The sequence below is a fragment of the Centropristis striata genome, chromosome 1 (genome assembly GCF_030273125.1).
Source record: "Centropristis striata isolate RG_2023a ecotype Rhode Island chromosome 1, C.striata_1.0, whole genome shotgun sequence".
In the NCBI taxonomy this organism is placed as follows: domain Eukaryota; kingdom Metazoa; phylum Chordata; class Actinopteri; order Perciformes; family Serranidae; genus Centropristis; species Centropristis striata.
Window position 1 is genome coordinate 31,005,183 of NC_081517.1, and position 13,734 is coordinate 31,018,916.

Below are 13,734 nucleotides of genomic sequence, written 5' to 3' on the forward strand. Positions count from 1 at the left end.
CAAAGGAGCTCAGGTGTGACTGAACACACCTGTCACGTATACTCCTCTCTGAGTGTAACACTGCACTCAGCTCTGACACAGCGCAGCAACACCGAGGCTCATCTCTCACTCTCACACAACACTGTCTGCTCCGGCATCAGATCCAGCCGTTACTGACAGTCTGTCAATATAATATAATCAATCAATGGATCCAGTGACAGGGAAGCAGCAAACGTTATGATAAATAATTATTTTTGCTTAATTAAGCAAAAAATAAAAAAAGAATGGTGATTCCAGCTTGTGAAAAGTGCTGCTTTTGTGTTTTGTCTTGAGTAAAAAATAAATTCATTGAGTATTCATAACTAAGAACTTGTAATGTCTTACCTATTTTTTGTAATTTCTTAAACTACACTTTAAAACTCTTAACATCAGCTGAGCCCCAACACTAATTTGAATATCTGTGCTAAATCTTTAAATCAAGACCATTTTAAACCAGATTAAAATCACACATGATGTGTTCACAACTCATTACCACTGAAAAGAGAGGAACTAACTGCACAGCTCCTTCTCCACCACAAACCTGTTTTTGATTATTATTTTAATTAATTAAACCACACTGTTCTATAAAAGGCTCTACAGGCTATAAATAGCCGCGTCTCTCTGCTGCCTTACTGTCAGGTTACATCACTTATCAGTTACTGTTAAGATCATTAGTTTCCAGGAAAATATGATTTTTTTTTAAAATTATATTTTACATGTTGATTTAACACAAGTGTCATTAAAACGACTATTGACTAATTAGGCTAATCGACACAAGCAGCTTGATCTCATCAAAAAAGACCCACAACTCTGAATTTATGGACTTCTTTTCTTTCCCATAATAAAGTTAATAAAACACACGTATTTTACAGGCTTCACCGCAACACATCCGAGAGGAAATAAGAGCAGAGTCCCGGGGTCACAGTAACGTTAGAGGACGGTGTCAGACTTACTTCTCAGATGGAGGTTGAGGTCTATTCCAGGAGCAGAGACGGTAGTTTCTCAGCTGCCTTGCTGAGCGGCAGAGGCTCCCTGTCGGTCTCAAACTCAATCAGACAAGTCCGGTGAAAAAGTGACGCAGGCGACGATCGGCGCTCCGCGGTGTCACTGACATCAGAAAAAACAAGACGAGTCCACTGATCGATGGCTCCACAAAACTTCCCCAAGTTACGCAACTCTCCCTCTCTTTCTCTCTGTGTCTGTGTGTGTGTGTGTCTCTCCGGTTTTGTCGTTTAGAAACTGTTGCTGCTGTCACATGATCCGGGCTGTCTGTCTGTTCTCCATGGGGTCGGGCCGCTGGGCGGGACCGGGGCGGAGTGGTCCAGTTCGTGTGTGCGTGTGCGTGTGTGTGTGTGTGTGTGTGTGTGTGTGTGTGTGTGTGTGTGTGTTGCAATTTTCTTTTCAAGTTTGTAGACAACAGTGAGGAAATAAATGCTCATTACTCATTACGACAGTGTAGAAACATCCTACTCCTAACAATATATTCTGCAGGATTATACATTCGCCTATATTTACTATATATGCAATACTGACATTTATAGCCTGGGAGACACATTTTACATTTTCCTTCATAACTCTCAGACAACTCGAAATACACTAATCATATTTTAATGCTAGGAGCACATATATGTGCACTTATTAATAACACAAATTATATATTTTCACTAATGAATACTATAATATTATGTATCAATATCTATGTTTTTTTATGTATATTTATTTCAATCAATCATTTTTTTCATTGCTGTATTCATTGCTTTTAGTGCATAGTATTTAGTGTTGTATTTGTGTTGCATTGGTAAGCCTTTTGTATCACAATTTTGCAGGAACAGTGCTATATTGCTATATAAATAAATAAACGATGAATGATGAATATTCAATTTAATGCAAATAGTCAGATTATTATATTCACCCCCACCAAGAGGACCAACACTGAAAAAAAGTAAGTCATATTAACCTATTAAATCCATTTTAAATAAAAGCTGTTAATGATACTAACACACACTTAATAATGTTACTAGGCTAAAAGTACAAACATAGGATATTCGTTTTAAAATATACTTAAACCTAAAGTAAAAGTATGCTATTCATTATGCAATGAATAATAAATAAGAGTTCACTTTCAAAACCAGCCAAAGGCCATTCTGAAAATGAATGAATCAACACCATTTTGACTGATATTTTCTTCAGTGCACAATACAAAAAAATATTTTTTATTTTATATCTTATCAAAACAATCCAGCACCAGTTTGATTTATACCACCCAAATCTCCAGGAGCCAATAATGTTTTACCTTGTCTTTTAAACATCATTTATTGATTGATTGATTGTGTTTTGTATTATTAATCTTTTGTATCTTTTTTTAAATTATGAATCTGCAAAGCCAAAGTACTATGTTTTCCTCTGATTTGTAGTGGAGTAGAAGTATAAAGTAGCAGAAAATGGTACAAGCACTTGTAATTTTGCAATAATAATAATACCTATGTTTTAATTTAGGGGGGACAGTGGAGCAAAATTGTATTAATTAATTGTGTCTGTGTGCATGGGTGTATGTATTTGTGTGTGTGTGTGTTGAAGGAAGAGAAAGGCCTAGGCGTGACAAGGAACAAACACCGTTCCCACAGTAAATTATAGGGTGTGTTAAACAGCTATTACATATATCATGTGCAAAACTTTTCAGTAATCTGTACAGATAGCCATTTCTGATTGGCTGATGCATGCACATTAATTATCGTTCAGGACACCGTAAACATAGTTCCGCTAGCTATTAAAGTGTCTGTTAAACTGTAGGTAAACATAACAAAAACATTTATGCATCACACTACACCTCCAGTTACAGAAATATTTTCTGTATCAACACAGAATCAAATTACTCTACTTAAAGTGACAGAGTTTATACAACTAGTGATCCCAATGAGAAACAACACCTGATGCTGCAGCTTATTGTCACACTATTGTTTTAGTTTTCAAGTGACATTGTATGAGCATGTGTTGGCATGTGCACATTGTCACACTGATACACTCGAACCACTCATACAGATTTGTTCCTAAAGTGGCAGCATATGGAATTCAGAGCATATCGATTGCCAGCACACGGCTCTCAACATGGCGGTGGCTGGGACAGTGACTAGCTGCTAATGGTGCTGACACCACCGCAAATGGCTGCCAAAATCATTTGCTGATGTTTGTTGTCAAAGAACAGAGGAACTCGGAGTGAAACCAACACAGAGGGGGCGTGATTTCATTCTCTCGTCTGAAAGTCGTGTATAACCTTTTTAAGGGCTGGAAAGAATTTGCAGCATTGACCAATTTTCTGGTATTTTGAATTTTCTTTTGGGCACAAATTAGGGCTGGTTATACAAAATGTGAAAAGTCTTGTGCAGTTTTCTAGTAGTGGATTGTGTATTTGATTACTGTGAAGCATTTTTAAGTTTGAAGCTGATAAAGTTAAGAAGTTAAGAAAAGAAAATATTATTGCACGAGGGCCATAGTTTCACGTTATCATGATTTACCTAAAAATGTAGCTGCTAAGGTTAATAAAACAATGACTGTCTGCAACCTCATGCTTAAGTTGCAATTATTGCTGGTGAAACTACCATAACCCTGGTGCTACTGTGAAATTATGTTTGCTGCCCTTCACCCAAATTCCCAGGAAAAATAATGCAAAGATGTTCTCAGTGTTCTCAATGAAATCTGCATTGAGCTCAGCTCATAAACTGCTGTGCTCTTTGTATGGGGTCAAGAACAAGAGACACATTAACATTTACCTGCAAACTTGCCTGATTCAGGATAGTTTCCGTTTCTAATTAACAGCAACTAATAACTGATGACAAACTTAATTTATTAGGTAATTTTTACCAATTAATCAGATCATTTTATCCGTCAGAGCCAGGGAATTAAAGCGATAACCCACCTATAACTTAATGTATTGTTTAAACACGGTAATGCAGTTTTTGCAGTTTCCACACTGAGAACTTGATTTATCAGCTGGCAGACATCCATTCAGATCTGTCAGCAGGTACGCTTCAGGTATAATTATCGTGAATACTCTTTCCTCATTGGCAGGCGGCCATTATAAATTGAACATGTAGCAAAGTACTCCTACCATAGTCGGCTAATTTGGAACATAATGCAGCACACTGTGTTCATTGAACTTGAAGTTATCACGTTTCTAATTTTTGTGATCATTTCTGTGAGGTTTTTGCACTTTTCTATACATAATAACTGTTCTTCTAACTTTTTACATCCCAAATTAAAGTTTTACACACACACACACACACACACACACACACACAGTACTATATTTAGTGTGACTTTTCTTTTTCTGTTGTATTACATTTTATGCTTTAGTGACATACATGCAGGACAGGATTACTCACACACACCCTGTCCTCCATGCTCTCTGTGCAGCGAAGTGAGGCCGGTGCTCTGGTGCTGCTGCGGAGCTCACTGTTGAAACAAGGCAGCAATGATATGACAGCTGCTATTTCATGGTTGGTTTCTATATTAGTATAGGTGTAAGCCTTTTAAGTCTAAACATACATCCGCTTAGGCTTAGCTGGCTCTGTCTGCATGAGAAGTGGAGCATGAGACGTGGTGATGTCTTACAGAGCAGGGTGGGAGCCTGACGGAAGGTCGGGTCTGATAAGTCTCCGTAACTGTGTTTCTGTGTCAAAAATGACTCGGGGAGAACTGAATGTGCCTGACTCCACAATACACTGTGAACCTGTCGACGGGAACAAGAAGTAAGAATTTACTTTATACAAGTCACATACCATGACGGTGCTGTACTGCAGGTCTACGTGACGTTACGATTTGTTTTGTTAATACTACATCTCTGGGACATGCCAGACCATTATTTTGATGCCTGACTTGAGATTTGGACAGAATAAAAAGGAACCTGAGAAACGTCACTCTCTATTTACAAAACTGTCCTCCCCTAAAAAACGTTGTTTGTACAAGCAACTACTGATGAGCTTATAGTTACTTTTATTGTTAGGCAGCAACATCTAGTTACTTTAGTAATAATGATGGCAGCAAAGTAGGAAGTCTGTTGACATATAAGGAGCGATAAAGTCCGCAGAGTGAGAAGGTTGTGGTGGATGGATGGGTCAAACAAACAAACTTTGACCCAAACTCAGCTGTTTGTGTTTTACATAAAACTAAAAGTAAACAAGTAACTTTTACTGAATGAAACTATATTACATATAACATCACATGTGATTACATCATGAATGATAGCCAGTATGCCATAGGTTGACAAAATATGTATAACACCTGATACAGTTTTCTGTCCCACAGTGAGGACTGTAGATTATCTGAAGTATCTAGAAAAAATTGATCAGGAAAAATGTTGGTTTGAAGTTACTTTTTAAATACTTGGAGCAGCAACATTTAACCCATTGAAGCCTGGAAAGCGGATACGTCGTTTTGTAGTATTTGTATAAGCTCTCAAATACTTTTTGAATTTCATTTCTATCTGCTACAGAGGCTGAAAAATCTATTATTTAGTAGAAGCATTGACACTTCTGTTGAATTTCCAGAAAAACTTCAGGTGTTAGGGGCTTATTTTAAAATCGCCCAGAGGTTTTACAGGCGTTTTAGGCGTCAATGGGTTAAATAACAAGAACTGTATTGGTGCAAAGTGGCAGTGAGCAAAATATCGTTTTTCATAGTTTTTCTATTATAACAGTAGCTCCTATTTTTTCCCACACCTCATGATGCCGGTGACAAACCCCCACAGCCACATTCTTCTTTACTCATGTTTTCTTTTTGCCTCTTATCATACGTACTACACAGATGAATGATAAGGGATGACTGTTGGTGCTTTTTCACACTACTTCAGGGTTATACGTACGCATGTACTGTATGTATATCATATGACAAATCTGGCACACATACACACACACACACGCACACACACACACACACACACACACACACACACACACACACACACAATCACACACACACACACACACACACACACACACACACACACACACACACACACACACACACACACACATACACACACACAGACACACCTAAGACATCCTGCAGACGTTGTTCATGCAGGAGTTGGTTTTTAGATTTGAACCACAGGAGCATCACTCCCACACCCTGGTTGGTTCATTCTTCTCTGTGTATGTCTGTGCCTGCATACATGTGCATACAATGCACAGTAAATGCCTGCTGGCTGGAAGGGCATTAAGTGTTCAGTACATTGAGTTCAGCATATATAAGAGTTCATCAGCTGTAAAGTGCTGAAAACATCACACATGCTGACTTCAGTTAATATGATGCCATTTAGTCATTATGGGATCATGTGTTGAAACACCTTCTAAGCTGTTGTTTCACTGAACATCACATGTTGTTCCTTATATCAGAACAGGTATGGTGTGAAGAAAAACATACACACACTCACACATCAGCTTTTTTTTGTACTATATGTTTATTACGCTTTTTCCAAGTAGAAAAGTACATAAGAAATTATGCCAAAATGAAAATACAAATAATCATAAAGGCAAAAATAAATAAATAAATAAAATAAAAAAACACACACAAACAAAACAAACAGGGTGTACAACTCAAGACAATGACATGTATTATTGCATCACTAGTTATCAAAATTAACCCAGACTGTCCGTCAAGCTATATCGGATTTTCTCCAGATGTAATTTCTTATAGCCATGTCTTGAAGAGTGGCACTGCTTCTGACTTCCAAAGCTTTAAAATCAGTCTCTTTGCAATTACACATCAGTTTTTAGCTCAGATGGACGGAGCTGACAAAGAATTTAGGAAATACTGAAGAAGAATGTGAAAATGAATCATTTGAGTGCTGTCCAATATTATGGCTGAAATATCTTGCTGTTGCTTTTTAATGTTGATAAAAAGTTAGATAAAGAAAGAAAAGAAAATGTATTTTTTCAAATTATTATTTTTTCCGTCTGTGAGGGACAGTGCACAGCTTCTTGGCTGTACCAGAGTTATCTATATGCTAATTTACATCTGTCATCCCTACAAACAAAGAACAACTTCTCTATTAAGAAAAATAACACTGTAGAAACACAAATACAAGAAAGTACATATTCACTAAACAACAACATCAACAAAAACCAACAATATGATTTCACAGCATTAAGACATCAAGTACAAGTACATGGTCACCCATAAAGTTGGAATAAAATATATATTTTTTTACCTCTTTCCATGAAATGATTGTGACAATGTGATTTATTTTTGATGGATAAATTGTACATCTTCTCACAACTTTATTAATAAATCTCTTCCAAGTTTATTTTAGTTCAATTCAAAATCAGTAAAGCTGCAGAACTCTCTTATATAACTCGGTACTGCCCTCCAAATGTTTATTGCTCTAAAAGAGAAAACTGTCCTGCCAAACTCAGTAGATAACATTATAGATGCTGCCCTTCCCCGAATTTTCCAAGGAAGAACACTGAAAACTTGTTCTTAGCGTTTTCAATGAAAGCTGCATTGAGCTCAGGGCCATAAATGTTTGCACACTGTGTAAAAAATAGTTTATGACACATTTGCATTTACCTACAGAGTTGCCTGATTCAAGATAGTTTCAGTTTCTAATCATTCAAATTGACAGCAACTAATAACTGACAAAGCAAAGGTCAGAGCCACATGTCCTGACAAAACCCTTGTGTGATCAGATAGTGGAGCTTTGTTTTGGGAAACTTAAAAGCACCAGGAGAGAAACATTTTTTTTTGTCCTTAGCTGATGTTCCTTGAGACCTCTGATCTGAGCCGTGGATCAGTATTCTAGCATCAGTAGATCAGGATCAGTACCGACCCACATGAGTTGACTGAAAGAATTCTGAAAGTTATCAAAAATAGAGTGACTGACCCAACTGCTGTTTTTTTATTTATTTAGGAGTGAGAACGTGTCAAATAAGCATAATGTTTTGTCAGTTAGTTGCCAAAAACAAAATTATTCTTTACCATTTTGTACTCATGTCAAAAAATACATGTGATGTTGGATGTCAATCAAATTGTATCTTCACTTCTTTCCACCCTGTCAACAGCCACACACTCTTGTTGTGTCTGTTTGAACACACTATATTCTAAAAAAAATGGCTTTGAATCAATACACTGTGTGGATTTGAGACTCAGGCAAATAAGGTCCTGTGAGTCAACAGGCCGAGATCTCTGACCTCTCACTGCACTCACACGGTTACAATTTCACCAAACTCATCATCAGTGATGAAGATTAAGTTCCATAGAGTTTAACTTGTCCATCTGGTTGGTCTGTGTGTGCACGTACCATAGAATATATTTTGTTGTGCAGACTTCACTGGTATTTTATCTGAAAGAATGTGTGTGTGTGTGTGTGTGTGTGTGTGTGTGTGTGTGTGTGTGTGTGTGTGTGTGTGTTTGTTTATTTGACTTCCTACACAGTGAGGAAGTTTTTAACTAACAGAGTGAGGACATTTAAGATGCTCACTCTATCAAAGACCTGTTTCAGGGTTAAGACTTAGTTTAAAAGTGCAGGTTACAATTAGGTTAGGGTCACGGTAAGGGTTGGGGTTATGCGTTAATTTGTAACGGTAAAGGTTAGGGTAAGGGGCTACATTATGCCTTATGTCAATGAAGGTCCTCACAAAGATAGAGGTACAAGCATGTGTGTGTGTGTTCACTTATCCAGTTGTCTGCTATGTGTTTATTTGTTTGGACTTGTCAGATCATGTCTTCTGTTGAAAATGCAAATGGGACGTTGTTCTTTGGAACCGCACAAAACTGATCTGTGTTTCAGAGTATGTGATGCTTCACTGCTTAACAGAGTTCTAAACAAATTCAGGCAGTTATTACTGTCAAAAAACAATACGAGCCTCGTGAAGGAAGTCATTAAAGGACATAATTTCCACTTGCCTTTTGTTCATATCCGCGATTCACACATTGGACTGAGGTTGTACTTTAACACAGCAGTAATTTGAGCTAAATGCTAACGTCAGCTTGCCAACATGCCCTCAGTGACAATGCCAACATGTTGATGTTTAGCAGATATAATGTTTACGATTTTAACCATCTAAGATTAGAGTGTTAGCATTTGCAGACTTGCTAATTAGCACTAAACACAATATGTTTTGCAGGTGTTTTGTTGTATTTTTGTTGTTATTTGACGATGGCGCTATAGCAAGAAATGGATATTTATTATTATTATTATTATTATTAATAATAATAATAATAATAATAATAATAATAATAATAAACTTATTTGTGTAGCGCCAAAGTGCTTTACAACAAAGAAATTACAGGTACCAAGTGCTTCATATAGAACAGACATAAAACAAACATATTAAACACATTCAATTTATAAAATGGAAGTAAAAAATATAGCTCATAAAAAGAATACTAGAACTCATCCTGAAGGGGACATAAATATTTGTAACAAATTTCATACCAATTCATACAATAGATAATAGAGATATTTCCCCAAAAAAGTTCAATGCCTGCATCATCATTTGGGAACCATGAATTATCTGTACAAAATTCCCCTTGAATAATGCTGCTAGTGTCGCTTAAAACCTGCTATTACAGCTACATCCACTATCATCATGATGGTGAAAATAATTTACGTCATTGTGTCACTGACGCATGGTTAAACATTTTAAACAATGTAGGTGGATACCAGTCCGTAATTATAATTGGTGTTATTATTTACTGATATTATGGTCATTGGCATTGTTTGTATTATATTTCTTACAAAAGGTTCTATTGTTGTTCATCTTCATTGATTGAACTAGTTTGGTATGCTGCATCATCCTCAGAAAACTCCTTCCAGTGAATTGGAAAATAAATACTGAAAATAATAGTCTGTGAATGTGGTTTTGTGTGTGCGTATGTGGTAGTAGAGGGAGGAGTGCAGTTTGTAAATGTCAAGTTTAGCTGCAGGTGGAGGCGGTGCCATGTACACAGACAGAAACACAAAGAGACAGGCAGACACCTGCACACAGAAAACTAGACACAATGCATATACTAAAAAATCTGTCCCTGAGGGGATAGGAGAGAGATGGAGGCCGTGCTGTGTGGGTTTCAGAGAGAGCGAGAGAGTCATAAAATCAGAGAAAATACATTTTAAGATCATTTAAATAAATAAACCAATTATAGGAGGTTGAATGCAACAAAAAAAGAAAATAATTTTAAAAAGTTTCTGTCATTTCCTGGGCAGATTTGGGCAAAATTTGATTTTGTTTCTGACCCAATTAGTGTAGTGAATAGCACTCTCACGTCCCAGCAAGTGGGTCGCTAATTCGATTCTTTCTTGCAGCTTTTCTGTGTGTAGTTTGTATGTTCTCCCTCCGGGTCCTCCAGCTTCCTCCCACAGTCCAAAAAGACTGTGGGACTCTAAATTCTCCGTAGGTGTGAGTGGTTTTCTGTCTCTATAGGCGTGTTTCCATTAGGTACTTTTCCCTCTAGTGAGCTGCTGTGGGTGTGGCTTGGGAGAGAGGATCCGCCCAACTTTACTGGTTAGCGACTCAGCTACTAACTAGTCGACGCTGATTGGATACGGTTGAGGTGGGATATGACGTGAGTAGAACTCGACACAACCACAACATAACAGCACCGTTTTTTTAAAAGAAATAAGCAGAGCAGACTGAGACGAGAGAATCGCGAACAAGAAACCAAAGAAGAGAAGACGATGAACAAAGCAAAAAGAACGGCCGCTGGTCTGTTTTTCAAAATTCAAAATTGTCGCTGAATAATCAAGTAAGTGTCGAAGAATTATCAACGTCACATTTGAACTCCAAAACCCTCAGCAGCTTTCCAAAAAGTGCTCAATAGGTACTCAGTGGAAACACACCTTATGTGTCTGCTCTGTGATAGTCTGGAGAGTCTCTCTTTTCACCCATTGTCAGCTGGGATCAGCTCCAACCCTCCGTGACGCGAGTTTGGATGAGCGGTTAAGGATAATGGATATATGAATTGTCATCTGTCGACTTTTGCTGTGCAGTGAATTTTGATCAGCCATCATCATGCCTTCACAAAGTTGAAGCAGAGCCAAGAGTTAAACACTCAAGCTCAAGGCCTCTATTCCTCACTGCACTTACATGAAGTTGCAAACAGTGTTGAAATTGAAGCATATCTTTATTGGCAATTGGCAATAGCTCCAATGGTCCACAGAGGCTGACTGGCCTCACATTATAAGCACTCAGGTCGTGGCTTGACGATCAGCACAAAAAGCACAAAAAGCACAAAAAGCACAAAAAGCACAAAAAGTCGTGAGCTTCAGCTTAACATCACAGGAAATTTACTCGTAAATTATGAGTTGGAATAAAACATAATTTCTAACAGTGTATAGATGAATGCTGGTAATGGGGAGTGTACATAGTGTCCTCGAGTTCTCAGTCAGATCCACTTATTGTCATATTGATATTGTCACTTCTGGCTCCAAAAAACGAAGATGGCGTTGGCCAAAATGCCAAACTCAAAGTTTTGAAAGAGTTTTCCACAAACCAATGGGTGGCGTCACAGTGGCTATGTCCATTTCCTTAATACAGTTTATGGTCTCAACCAAGAAACCACAGCCATAATGAACCAAATAAATCCACATACAGTAGAGCAAACGTATACTTTGTGAACCAAAATGACACCCATCCCCATAATTAGGACCCTGGCTAACCATTTGTCACTGGCCCTTTCGTCCAGGGACTGCCAGGTGTCTTTAACTGTAATGACTCAGTCAAAAACACAAATATGCAGCCCCCTCATTATTCCCCCTCATTATTTTCAATGAGGTCACTCCAATGACACAGTTGGGGTGCCGCTGCAAAATCCTCGGGTTGTTTGACAGAAAAGTTCAAACGGATTCCACTTCTGCTGCAACTCAATGTAAGGTGCAGTGTATTTCTACTGTTTACTTGGCAGTCCTCAAAAGATAAAAGATAAAACGATTGTCACCATGATAACTTTAGTAAAATCCTATCTCATATTATTATAAGCTGTTCTTTGTTCTAATTAGACTCATGGATCTATTACTCAAACTGGACTTCCTGTATCGGCTTCACCAACACCTCAAACAACAAGCAGAGTCTTTCTTGTGGGTGGATTAATTGATCTGTCAATTGCTGACACGGTTCATGGAGATTCGATTCAATAACAATCCACGTCAGGGCAGGAGCTGCATATTTCATCAGGAAAATAACAAGCGGCAGAACATTACATAAGCACATTTTGGTGTGATTCTAGTTGTTCACTGTACAAAAGGAAACCCTTTTCTGATTCATTCAGATATACATTTCAGTAGCTACAGGCTATAACTTGTTGTTTTAAACATTATAAGGTTTACTTGTTTTTCCAAACAATATCCCATGTCGACAAAACTATACCAATGTAGTCATCAGGGAAACAAGACTATGGGTGCATTCCAATACCCATACAACCATACCAATGATTATGCCAGAAAAAATTGCTAAACATTTTTTAAAAATTAAAAATGTAATTTTGCAGTATGCAAGCCAGCATGCTTTTCTGGCGACTCAATCCCACAATCCTCTGCACAACAGAGAATACGTCACACTGGCTCAGCTGCCAAAAGATATGACAACCTGATGGCTGATTTGCACTAAGGACTGCACTTTTCACCTACGTAATATTACAAAAATTAGACACATCCTGTCTCAAAAGGATGCAGAAAAAATAGTGCATGCTTTTGTTACTTCAAGGTTAGATTACTGTAATTCCTTACTGTCAGGCTGCTCCAATATTCCCTTAAAACTCTTCAGTTAGTCCAGAATGCTGCGGCTCGTGTACTGACAAGAACCAAGAAAAGAGATCATATTTCTACTGTTCTGGCTTCGCTGCACTGGCTCCCTGTAAAATACAGAATTGAGTTTAAAATCCTTCTTCTTACTTACAAATCTCTAAATGGTCAGGCACCATCATATCTTAAAGACATCATAATGCCATATTACCCTTCTAGAGCACTATGCTCCCAAAATACTAGGTTACTTTTGGTTCCTAAAGTCCTTAAAAGTAGTTTGGGAGCCAGAGCCTTCAGTTATCAAGCTCCTCTCTTGTGGAATCATCTCCCAGTCTCAGTACGGGAGGCAGACACCCTCTCTTTATTCAAGAGTAAACTTAAATCTTTTCTCTTTGACAAAGCCTATAGTTAGGGCTGACTGAGACCAGCCCTAGCCCGGGCCTGCTTTGGACCAGCCCCTAGTTATGCCGCTATAGGCCCAATGTGTCGGGGGACATGATACACCGGGCACCTCTTTTCTTCTCTCTCTCTGATGTCCAAATAATACATGACACAAGCTTTTATTTTCCCAGAGTACTCGCACTTTTCTTTGCTCTCTCTTTTACAGGGTGTCGTGCTGTGGTCCTGCTCAGCATCACTCCTGCTGGTCTCACTGCCGTGGATCTGGTTCGGCTCCAGATGGGAATGCTCCTCTCCTGGTCCACTCTACACTCACCACATCACTACTGGTCATTGGTGGCGCTTTATCACCTGCTGCTGTTTCCTCCCAGAACTCCTGCTGCTCTCTGTTTCCCTCTCAACTGTCTCTCTATCTCCCCTGTACAACGACATCTATTGCACGTCTGTCCGTCCTGGGAGACGGATCCCTCCTCTGTCGCTCTCCCTGACGTTTCTTCTTCTTTTTTCTATGTTAAAAGGGTTTTTTTGAGGACTTTTTCCCTGGCCGCTGTGAGGGTCTAAGGACAGAGGGTGTCATACCATGTAAA

General features: G+C 38.3%; 1 protein-coding gene across 1 annotated transcript in view; it reads right to left on the reverse strand.

The window, feature by feature from the left end:
* Positions 1 to 1,222, reverse strand: part of klf3 (Kruppel like factor 3 (basic)) — a 17,003-nt gene extending 15,781 nt beyond the window's left edge. The window contains exon 1 of the mRNA XM_059338123.1: positions 972 to 1,222. The gene's annotated coding sequence lies outside the window, so the exon portion shown is untranslated. The remainder of the gene's footprint in view (positions 1 to 971) is intronic.
* Between the last annotated feature and the right edge of the window lie 12,512 nt (positions 1,223 to 13,734).